General features: G+C 39.6%; 1 long non-coding RNA gene and 1 pseudogene across 1 annotated transcript; both read right to left on the bottom strand.

Annotated features, from left to right (window-relative positions):
* LOC132099126 (NACHT, LRR and PYD domains-containing protein 3-like) overlaps positions 1 to 12,719 on the bottom strand; it is a 476,979-nt pseudogene that overhangs the window by 215,376 nt on the left and 248,884 nt on the right.
* On the bottom strand, positions 8,593 to 9,115 carry LOC132099166 (uncharacterized). The gene is made up of 3 exons (XR_009423038.1): positions 8,975 to 9,115; positions 8,704 to 8,879; positions 8,593 to 8,610 (listed from the first exon to the last, which is right to left on the bottom strand). It is a non-coding gene; the product is annotated as an uncharacterized LOC132099166 (long non-coding RNA).

Raw genomic sequence — 12,719 nt, 5'->3', positions numbered from 1 at the left:
GTAAAAAAAAAAAAAAAACTACATATCCAACTCAAATTTTTTTAGTGACTGGTCACATCTAAATTTTTCAATTCGTTTTTTTATAATATTTTTTTAATCATACCCTTATTGGGGGCTGAGTCCCCCTAAAATGAAAATCCTAGAATCGCCCCTGTGGTTCTTGAAGCACTGACTCCAGTTGCAGTCCACTTTTTGTGAATCTTCCCCACATTTTTGAACAGGTTTTGTTTCACAATCTTCTCCAGGGTGCGGTTATCCCTATTGCTTGTACACTTTTTTCTACCACATCTTTTCCTTCCCTTTCTCTCTCTGTTAATGTGCTTGACACAGAGCTCTGTGAACAGCCAGTCTCTTTTGCAATTAACTTTTGTGTCTTGCCCTCCTTGTGCAAGGTGTCAGTGGTCGTCTTTTGGACAACGGTCAAGTCAGCAGTCTTCCCCATGATTGTGTAGCCTAAAGAACTAGACTGAGAGACCATTTAAAGGCTTTGCAGGTGTTTTGAGTTAATTAGCTGATTAGAGTGTGGCACCAGGTGTCTTCAATATTGAACCTTTTCACAATATTCAAATTTTCTGAGATACTGAATTTGGGATCCTTAGTTGTCAGTTATAAACATCACAATTAAAAGAAATAATGGAGGTGGAGCCCATGGTGCAGACAGGAAACAGAGGAGGTGGAGCGATGCCAAGGATCCAGACAGCCGCAGAGATGATCGCCCGAGATTTAGGTTAGGATCCAGAGGTCAAAGGGTGAGCCGGAGAAACCAGGGAAGGAGCTGGAGCCTGAGGGACCCTCCCTAAGCAGACGTAGCCATTTACATGATCATTTGTTTACATTTAATCATTTCACAGATCTCAAACATTTTTTCTCTTAATTACAGACTGCAGACCATCATCATAGGGAAATTGTATATACCATATTTTCCGGACTTTAAGTCGCACTTTTTTCATAGTTTTGCTGTTCCTGCGACTTATAGTCAGGTGCGACTTATTTATCAAAATGAATTTGACATGAACTGAGAGAAATGAACCAAGAGAAATGAATCAATAGAAAACATTACCGTCTACAGCCTTGAGAGGGCGCTCTATGCTGCTCAGTGCTCCTGTAGCCTCTCTCGTGGCTGTAGACGGTAATGTTTTCTCTTGGTGCTTGGTTCTAAATAAATGCGACTTATAGTCCAGTGCGACCTCTGTATGTTTTTTTTTCCTCATCATGACGTATTTTTGGACTGATGTGACTTATACTCAGGTGCGACTTATAGTCCGAAAAATACGGTACCTGCGAGAAAGTGACTTAATAGCTGCCAATACTGCTGGCATAGATCTGGGTTTTCACAGCCAAATTTTAGCAGAACTATCACTTATTGTCCACTGAAAGTCATGGCCTAGTGGTTAGAGAGTTTGATTCCTAACCCTAAGGTTGTGGATTCAAGTCTTGGGCTGGCAATACCACGACTGAGGTGCCCTTGAGCAAGGCACTGAACCCTCAACTGCTCCCCGGGTGCCACAGCATAAATGGCTGCCCGCTGCTCTGGGTGTGTGTTCATGTATGTGTGAACTTTGGATGGGTTAAATGCAGAGCACGGATTCTGAGTATGGGTCACCGTACTTGGCTGTATGTCATATCACTTTTAACTGTTCCCTCCTGTTGGAATGACTTGCCCAACTCAATCCGAGCAGCTGACTCCTGAGCCATTTTCAAGAAACAGCAAAAAAAACACACCTCTTGTTTTCTTCTTTTTTTTTTAATACAAAATAAATAAATAAATAACTGCCCTCCAACACTTCAATAACCTCCTCGTGTAAGTCGCTTTGGATAATAGCATCTGTTAAATGACTAAAAGTAATAAGTAATGCAGATAAGAAAAATTACTTTGTAACACCTGGACATGAGTTAATGCATTAGTTATCAAGAACTAACAACGAACAGTGCATCTGTTCAGCATTTCTTTATCTTTGTTAACGTTAACTTATGCATATGATAATACTTTAGTTAATGCATTAGTTAACATGAACTAACAATGAACAATGCCACTTCAGGATTACTTCATTTATTGTTAATGTTAATTTATACATGTGCAAATGCATCTCTAATAATTATCAGCTTAATTAGTTAATGGTGTGGTTAATGCATTCGTTTTCATGAACTACCAATGAGCAATCCCTTTGTTCAGTATTACTTATGTGTAAGTTAACATTAAAAATATTATGCATCTCTTCACATTAACAGATTAATTAGTTAATGTTGGTTAATGCATTAGTTAACATAATCTAAAAATTAACTATGCATGTATATAGCTTTATTTAATATTTTGTAATGCTAATTTGTACTAAAATTTAGACACAAAGTAGACTGTTGACAAAGTAATTGTTGAATAAAGTCATTATTTTTGTTTTATTCGTGTACAAATTATTCTCGTCACTTTATAACATTAAGGTTGGCCCACTGAGGGCAGATGGACTATTTTGACTATTCTTTTCATACCTTTCTGGACCTTGACATTGTTAATTACTCTGTAGTCTATGGGACAGTCTCAAGCCTCACAGTTTTCATCTGAAAAATGTTAATTTGTTTTCCAAAGATGAAAGAAGCTCAGCCAGCGAAGGATCGAACACAAATGTTTTAAATGAGGGCACCTTATTTTAACAACCAAAAAGTTTTGTTTTCTGTTGTGGAAGTTCAGACATTCCACTCATTTATAGCAGAGGAACGGATCCAGCAAGAGCTTGATGGGGTGATGCGGAATGAAAAAGGTTGTTTTTAGGAGTCACATCTAGATTATGATCAGTGATCATATCATTTATAAAAAGTGCTTTTGTAGAAAGTAACTGGATATTCAGTAAGCCAAGCTTTATCTTTATCTTTAGTGTTTACCTGTATTACATCTGATTTTTATTTGTTGAACATCAATTAAATTGTTACTCTTAAATTGGTTTGGATGTTTTTTGTTTTCTAGAACAGACACAGTCTCTAAAGTGTGATATATATAGATGAAAGAGTCTCTATGTGCTGAGAATTAACTAATTACTGTGATGTGAGGCTTGCGTAGAGGTTAAAAAGCTTAAAGATCAAAAAGGTTAAAATCAATATGATTTAAGTGTACTTTTGGGGTGTCCACTAGGGGGAGATCGAAGGTTGCAGGTTGTGTCCTGTGCGTCACCCTTTATCAGGGTGTAACTCTAGCAGATGGTTGGTTTAGCCAGACTGTCCGTTTCCTGACCTGGAACACCAGTTAGTCAAGTGCAAACTCAATGTGCCATATTTCTAGAGAGAAGAGCAGCACCGCCCCAGGAGACACACATTCACACAGTTGAAGGAAGATGGAAAGTTAGGAAAGAATGAGTTAAAGTGAATGAAAATGTTTAAAAAAGTTTACAGCAATACGTAAAATTGCATAGACGAACAACCATCAATAACTTAATTAACCCTTGCATTGAGTTCCTCAATGAGGTTAAAATTATATGAGATACACCAGCTCAGAACACGAAACTCTCAATCAGAAAAGTAAAGAAACTAAAGTAAAACAATAGAAGTAAAGTTTGATGAAACTAGGTGGTGTTTCTTCTCATTGTGGCCAGGTAGCAGCGGGCGCCCAGGCCGAAACACGCTGTAACCGCGCTCAAAGAATGCAAGAAGTGATAACTAAAAGCAGCAGCTAAGAGCCAGCATGACTAAAAGCAATAGCTAAAAGCAAATTTGATGGTGTCCCGAGTAATTAAACTGGCCTTTTGGCCACACCTCAAATGTTGTCTTGACCAATTAGTTATTTTATTTGCTCAGGGTGTTGCGATGTTTTTCCTGCCCGTTCATAAATCATGTTTTCTTATCAATCACGTGGTCCGAATTTTCCCGCTCTTGCAGGGTATAATTTTGGACACGATTCCTATAACAAGAGTATGATACATATGACAAATAATTGGTGGTCAGAAACGTTTCAAGCAAGAAGATTCAAACACACACATACTAAACATGAATATGAATCCTTAAGCTATTCAATAGTTTTTAAAAAGACATACACATAAGTGATTATAACAACATGATGTGGGTTAAATATATGATAGTAAAATGTGTGGGTTACGTAATACGATATGAAGTTAAGCAATGGATTGATATTCCTTTATACGTCTTTTTTTAGTTCATTTTGGTGCATCTACATCTGTAAAATACTTTCTGTTTCTGTAAAAGTTTCTTTGCTATTCTTTGACACAAGGACGTCCTGTAGAGACCAGAGGTTAAAAGGGCCCCTCAATGGAATTTCAGTCTGGTTCTTGTCTTTTAGGTGTGGGAGGAAGTCAATCCAAAGAGCTTGTGCTCTTTGTAAAGTGGGGGCTTAGTACGGTGATGATCTGCCAACGCCTTGTTCCTGTCACCAGTCCGAGTGATGGCTTCTCTGGCGACCCTCCTCATACGGAGGCATCTCTGAATAAACGAGTGCGCGGATGGAACAATAGTGTCAGATTCTTGGGAGGGGAATAAGGGTGGCTGGTAGCCTAAACAGCACTGGGAGACAAACCAGTAGACAACACCAGGAGGGAGTTATGTGCGTACTCAACCATAGTTAATCTGGAACTCCACGATGACGGTTCTGCGGTCGCCATACAACGCAAAACTCTCTCCAGATCCTGGTTAGCACACTCAGCCTGACTGTTTGTCTGCGGGTGATACCCTGAGGAAAGACTCGCTGTTTCCCCCAGCTTTCAACAGAACTTTGCCCAAAACTTAGACACAAATTGGAGACCCCTGTCAGAGACCACGTTCGCCGGGAGGCCATGAATACAGAAAATGTGATCCAGAACGATAGTCACTGTCTCCCTCGCTGAGGGCAATTTGGGGAGGGGAATAAAATGTGCCGCCTTCGAGAACCTGTACACCACAGTAAGAACTACTGTGTTGCCGTTAGACGGAGGTAGGCCTGTGAAGAAGTCCATAGCTATGTGTGACCAGGGTCTTGAAGGGACAGGCCGCGGCTGGAGTAACCCTGCTTGGTGTCGATTGGAGCCCTTACCTGCAGAACAAAAAGGACATGCCGACATGAACTGATGAGCGTCCTGCGTCATGGAAGGCCACCAGAAGCGCTGCTTGATTGAGTCCGGACCGATTCTGGCACAAACAACAGGCTCTCAGGGCACCCCACGGGAACTGTGACGTTGCACAGAGCCGAGCAGACTCTGGATTTCACCCCCCCCGGTGACCATTACTACCAGCCAATCGGGAGGCACAATGGTCACCGGGAAGATGGATCTTGGTTCAGCCTCAAAGATCCGTGAAAGTGCGTCAGGCTTACCATGCTTGGAACCCAGATGGTAGGAGATGTTAAAATTGAACTGACAGAAGAACAGTGCCCAGCAAGACTGTCGGGAATTAAGCCGTTTAACGGTGCAGATATATTCTAAGTTTTTATGAGCGGTCCAAACTATAAAAAGGACCTCCGCGCCCTCTAACCAGTGGCTCCACTCCTCCAGCGCCAACTTAACAGCCGATGTCGTAATTCTGTTCCGAGGGGGTTAAACAATGAGAAAAAATTTTTGCAGGGATATACTCTATCATCTGTTGAAGACCTCTGAGACAAAATCGCCCCCACTCCCACCTCTGATGCATCCACCTCTACAACGAACTGACGAGACAGATCAGGAGTAGCAAGAATGGGAGCCAAAACAAAGCGACTCTTTAAATTTGAAAATGCAGCCTGAGCCTGCGGCGACCAACAGAAACGTCTTTGAGTGGAGGTGAGATCCATCAAAGGAAGGCCAATCTGGCTGAAATTACGAATGAATTGCCTGTCCCAACACTAATGGAGTGGAGGGAGAATGAATGAGGAGAAAACTAATCTCCTCAGCATGATTACCTGAGAGGGTGAGAGTAATGAACCTGGTGGAGTAGGTATTTCTAGTGAGGTGGGTGCCGCACAGAGTCCTGGCTAAAATGGGCACGGCCAGTGGAACTGATGGAACACCTAATAAAAGTGGTGTCTGGGGGGGGGGGGTTGACGACAACAAAAAAGGGTTAAATATTTCATGTCATTTTTATTGACACGCACATATTTAATTTACAAAACAAGAGTCAGATAACTTAACAGGCATTGCTACGCTGACTGACTGCTCCACAGACTAGCTACAAATCTTGCACCCTTTGTTTGGACATTTAATTTTTCGCTGCTTTTTGAAAAAATACTCCAATGCCCTATCATAAGAGAAGGCCTCAGGACAGGGTCCATTGATTGAGATCCTCAAACAAGCAGCCAGGTGTTCTCCTTGCATCTGATTTCTGAGGTCTGTTTTCACCTAAGGACAGAGCAAAAAATAATAATTTACCACAAAATGCACTAAAATAAATAAAATGAATAATTATTTGTTGTGCTTGTCAAATTGAAGTTCTTGCCCTGTTCATGGTTGAAAAATCGCGTTCACAGTTTACACTGGAAACTGGAATTACAAGTGCAATGCCTGCAAGAAGGCTCAGGCAGGGGAAGAGGTTGGCCCACTCATCAATCTCACTCGCCAGCAGTCTTAGGATCTCCTCCTGGTCTTTGTTCTTGAAACAACATTTGGTTTACCATCATGGCATTAGTGTGTTGTGTTGGTGTTGTGAACCATAGTTTAATTTAGTAATCATTTTAATACACCCACCTTGAATGCCCTAGTGAGAACATGATTCTTGAAAGAGAACCACTCCTGCAGTACCTCATTTTCCTGTTCAGGGCAAAATTTCCTGGCAAGAGTCTGCAGCTGAGAGATCTTTATTATATCATCTTCTGGAGTAGCTCTACCAAGCGGTCCTAAAACACTGAAGGCCCCAAGGATATCCAGATCATGGAACCGTCTGTCCAGGTGTGTTTCCAGGCCAGTGATGTAAGGGTGGATGACCTACAATGAACAGACCATCAACATCTTTTTAAGAAGAGCCTACACCCACCTTAACTACAGTCATTAAAGGACCTCAAAATGAAAATTTCCTAAACATTTACTCACCCCAATGCCATCCAGATATCAATGTCTTTCTTTCCTCAGTGGAAGAGAAATTAAGTTTTTTTAGGAAAGCATTTCTGGATGTTTCTCCACAGAATGGGCTTAAATGGCAACCAAATTGTGGAAGTCCAAATAGATGCAGTTTCAAAGGGTCATCCATACATGTTTTCCTACAAAAATGTAATTTCTCTTCCACTTATATCTGGGTGGCATTGGGGTGAGTAAATGTTTAGGATTTTTTTTTATTTTGAGGTTAACTAATCCTTTAAGGGCCAGGCCATAGAGGACCATTTAGAAGAGGAAAAGGAAAATTCATTAGTTTTAAGGCATTTACCTCTCGCTGGACACTTCGCCCTCTCCTTTTCCTCTCCTCCTCATGCTGTATATTGAGGGCTCCAAGTCCTTGTGGATCATCGAGGTCCTGATGAAGGCGAGACAGGAATGATCCAGGCAGTGGAGTCAGTCCAGCCTCTTTGATGCTCCTGAGAGTCTGAATTGTGACAGGAACCTACATTTAAAAAAAAAAAAAAAGAGTAGCTGCTGTTTAGTATACCTGCAAACAACCCTCATTTCAATATATCAAATTAAACTGATTTAAAAAAAAAAAAACATACCTGCTCCTTGATATGTAGAAATTTGACATGTGCTTTTTGACTCTGGACAGGCATGCGAGGTGTGGTAAAACATCAGCTTGGAGGTAAATTGCTGCCACAAATCTGTATGTAGCACAGAATGTGTAAAGGCCCTTTGCCCCTGGACATCTTCTCACCTCTGCCTCCTCTGCCAATGCTCCAAGGACTGCGCTCAGGTTCCTCTGTAGGGTCTCGATGGCTTTGTGCGGAGAGAGCCAGCGTGTGCCCTTCACTTCTTGGAAACATTGCAATTAAAGACTGATTATTGGTTATTAATTGACAGAAGATAACTACAATGGTATCAAATTACTATTACCTTTATTTTCAAATCACTGACACCCAGGGTGGCGGATGCTGCTTTGAGTGTTGCAGTACGATTTGCACTAAAATATAAATGAAGTTCTTGGAGGTGGTCCCTGAAAGTGGCCATGTACCTTACATCATTTGATGAGTCCTTGCAGGCAAGGGCCAATCTGTGGGCAGCACAATCTACAGACACAATCTTTGGAAAACTGTCTTTAAGTTGCTTTGCAACTCCATTCACACGACCTGAATATAAATAAAATTATTTAGCTTAAATCATGGGATACAAAAAATAAAACAATCTCACATGAGCATCAAATAATTACCTGTCATAACTGCTGCCCCGTCAGTCCCGAGTCCATATAGTTTTTCTGTTGGGAGGCCTTTCTTCAAGATAACATTCTTGACAGCTGCGACAATAGTGTCTGCTTTGCCATCAACAATAGGGACCAAATCCAGGAAGTGATTAAACACAAGTCCCAAGGGGGTGGTGCTAGCGCAGTGGATAAGACACATGTCTTTGGTGTGAGAGAGCCGGGTTCGAATCCACTGTGAGACACCAATGTGTCCCTGAGCAAGACACTCAACCCCTAGTTGCTCCAGAGGTGTGCGACCTCTGACATATATGGCAATTGTAAGTCGCTTTGGATAAAAGCGTCAGCTAAGTGAATAAATGTAAATGTCCCTCTTTACCCTCTTTATCTATGGATCTGAGAGAAAGCATAGGCAAGTAGAATTCACAGTTCATTAACAGCACCCAGAATTTATGGGATTTACATCAAACTAAATAAATGTTCCCATACCGAACATGCAAGTCAAGTTGCCTGCCGACTGACACATCTGTAGTCTCATCAACTTCCAGGCTAATTCCCTGTGATGATTTAATTTTAGTGAGAATTGGCTCCTCTATGACCTCTGCTAAGACCTCAAGCATGTCGTCAATAATACGATGAGAACTATAGTTATTCCTCCTGTCAATCTTGACATTGGGAAAATGGAAAAAAAGGACTGTAATTTTTATTTATTAATGTAAAGATTAAATGTAATCTTAAGTAATGCCTAGGTGACCTTAACCTTTATTTTCCTGAAGTAGTCGCACCCTAGAAGCTCAGCAAGGCTCAAAAGTTTTGGATAATTTGTGTGGTGGGCTAGTTAAATTTTTACGAGCCAGTAAAGGCACTTGAACCCACCAATGACTGCCTCATGCTCCAAAACAATAGTTTATAATAAAATGTTATAAAACTATTTGAAAACTATAAGTTTATACTTGTTTTTGAAATTGAAACCTACCAGAGGCAACAGATGCCTGGCATCTGATACTGTCCTGGTGGTGCTCCATAGTGATAGTGATAACGGTTCCAACCTCAAAAATAGCCCTACTTGTTTTTTTTAGGGCACAGTACTAGTCTTGTGGCGGACAATTGAGACTTTACTGTGCACACTACAGTCTCCGTACTCACTATGTCTTAGACAGTAATATTTTAGCTGAATCACTGTCAGGCTATCTGGGATTTCAGTATAGAGAAAAAGGTTAGGGTTATTTTTTTTTTTCAATATTACATGACATCATGAGTGTGTATATGCATACAGTTTGTTGTTTTCTGAAGGGCCGTCTGGCAGAGCGTTATGACCCAGAAGTGGTAAAGCATGATGTCAGACGTAACAAGCAGATATTCCTAAAGGGGTCCTATTATGCTTTTTTACTTTTTGAATTTTAGTCAGTGTGTAGTGTGTATGTTTGAGCATAAAAAAAAGGTCTACTAAGTTATAAATCTCAAAGTTGACTCCAAAGGGAGATATTTAATTTAAAAAAAAAAAATCCCTTTTCAAATCCTGCCTATGGAAATGGTTGGTTGGTGGGGAGGGCTGAGGTCATGGTTTGAACACTAGGCTGAGTGGATCAGACAAGACGATGACAGAGAAGTGCTGCTATAGCGTAAGTTTATTTCCAGTAGCCTGCTTTGTGCAATGCATTCAAATACGTAAATACAAGTTTTTTTTTATTTTTGCATAGATTTGACAGTTCAGTTGTATCATTTGTAATTATAAAATAATATAGAGACTATGCAGAGACCATAACACACACACACACACACACACAGACGAAACCTTTTTAATCAAATGTGCCACCACTAACTGATACTTGGCAATCAGGAACTAGCTACATATAAATATAAACTGATGAGAAAATGCCACAAACCATTATGATGTCTACTATTCTAACATGCTTTATAAAAACTTACACCAACCATTCAGAAGTGTGCTTGACCTTGAAGTCTGTAATGTCATGTAAGTCTGCAACATAATGTAAGTCTATGCTATATTAAACAAAATGGTTTCTTATTAAAATGTCTTCAGAAAGTCAAATGCTTTGACAAAACATTTAGGCATCTCCAGAAGAAACGCTTGTTCACACAGTTAGAAATATATTACATTTCTTGTTACATAGTTTCTATAAAACTATTTAAAAAAAATATTAACTCCATAGATGAGAACTTTTTGCCAAATATTTCAATTATATCTATATTTTACATGTATTTGTAGTTGTTATTATAGGTTAATCATGAGTTTAAGTGATTGTGTATAAAATGTAGAAACTTTTTTTCAGCAAGCACAGACACAAAAGAGTCTCAACAAATGTGTAGTTTAAGGCAATGCCTTTGTTCTTGTATTTGCATATAGTACTCCAAATCAATCAAAATGTACTATTCAACAGGCCATTAAAACCATAGTGGCAAATTTTCTCCAATCTTTGTAAACAGTTCAAGTCAGTAAAATTTTACTATGCCAGAGGTGGTATTTTTTAGTACATGTATTGGCACTCTTCGGCCTCTACTGTTTTTGGCTGTAACAAAGACACCTTGCTGTATGTCAACACAGTAAACTAGATCTGATGTATCATGAAACTCTTTTTCATGTCTATGAAGACTCCCTGCTGTAACAAAAGAGGATGAACAGAAGGAACACAGAAATCTCTGTTCACCAACAGGAGCACATTCTGCATTTTCATTGGTTTTCTGTGGCTTGCCTAAAAAACAAGTCATATCAAGTTTCTGTGCCAACAATTACCTTTGAATATTGAGTCAGAAAACATTTTGAAGTAGGCTTCAAATATCAATAAACTAAGATACAAATACAAATTTCTGGCAGGTCTTTGAAAGGTGTCACCATGCAACCTACAAAACAAGAATAACAAGTTTGTGAAAGAATCATTTTAATTGCTTATGAGTTCAGTTATAGCATTAATAATCCTATAATAACATCCTAAGCTCATACCTTGTTTCTGCAGATGTTGTTCAAATGCATTTTGCCTTTGTATAATCTTTTCACATTTAAAACAATACCAGTGACTTCAAAAGCATGGTACTGTGAAAAGAACTGGAAGCATAAAATGCCAATAATTTATAATACAACTAATATTAAAATGAATAAAACAAAAGCAAAACATGCTCACCAAAATCACCATCTCTAAGGTGCACAGCATATTTAAAATGACATTTTTGTAGGAGCTCTTCTTATCCAACCACATCCTGCCTGCAAAGCTGACATTTTTTTCCCTTCATTGGCCTTAATAAAGATAGTATGTGAACATTTGAGGACCTAAGGGAATCCAACAATACAACAATGCACCTATTTTCCATTTTCCATTTATGGTTTGTTGTTTTTAATCAGTGACTTGTTTATTTAATCAGGTTTTCTTTTGTTAACTTGGTTGAAGATGTATTTATATTTTGTTTAATTATTTCTTATTACTGAATTCATTTTCTTTGGTTTAGGTCTTATTGTAATTTAATCATATTTAGTATTGTTGTTTTTTTTGGATTGACAAAATGCATCTTACAATCTAGGTGTGTGTGTATGTATATACATATTTGCTCTCTTTATTCAACTATATTGCTTTTCTTTTTGTTGAGTGAATCCCCATTGATTATGTGTTTGTGTCCCTGTTTTTAGTTGCTGAGAGCCGAAGGTGCTGGTGTGGGTGTCCGGGTGGTGGGGTCCCCTTCCTGTGTGCCGTGTTGTCTACCCCATTTTCTTTCGTGTTCACTGGTGTGTGTTTGTTTTCTAGTGTTTGTGTGTTCACGCAGGTGACCTTTTCCTGGGATTCCTCTTTGCCTTTGTGGCTCCCTTCTCCTCCAATGGTATGCCTCAGCAGCAATTACAATTTGTTCCCCGATCTAAAGTATGAATGTGTTCTAGAATTTGTTTTAAAACTTACTGAAATAAAGTTTCTTTTAAAAATTGAACCTCGTCTCTGCCTGAATTGTATACGTATCTGTGTGTCCTTAAGTGATTAGTAACATTGCAATTAGGAAATACATAAAATCATTCTCTGGGTGAGAGTCCCAGGGTGGTGTAGCTGGTGTTTTTTGGGCAGGTTCCACCTAGACTATAACCTTCTCTCTGCTTTGCCATAATTTGGCGCAGTTGGCAGGGTGTTTACAATTTGTTGTGTTTTGTTTTGTGCTCCTTGGTTGCCCTGGGTGCATTTTGATTTGTGTGCAGGAGTGTTTACTATTATTATTATCTGTCTCTCTTTATACTGCGTTTATAGGCAAAACAGCAGCTGGTGTTCTTTCTCTGCCTTCCTATCTCTTAACGGTAGAGTTTCCCTTTATTGGGCAGGATAAGTATGGAGGGGGACTTACAGGAGTTATGGGCAGATAATGAGAGGCTGCGTCTGGAACAGGCAGGGGCCGTGCCTGGACCTAGTTCCGCACCTCCTAATGTGTAACCTACTGCACTGCCTGAGTCCCTACTACTGAGAGACTTGTGTTTTTGCCCCATGATCGAAAATGTCCTATGTTTAGGGGCAAAT

The sequence above is a fragment of the Carassius carassius genome, chromosome 22, assembly GCF_963082965.1.
Source record: "Carassius carassius chromosome 22, fCarCar2.1, whole genome shotgun sequence".
Lineage (NCBI taxonomy): Eukaryota > Metazoa > Chordata > Actinopteri > Cypriniformes > Cyprinidae > Carassius > Carassius carassius.
Note: the sequence above shows the minus strand (reverse complement) of the source record. Positions and strands in the feature narration are given on the sequence as shown.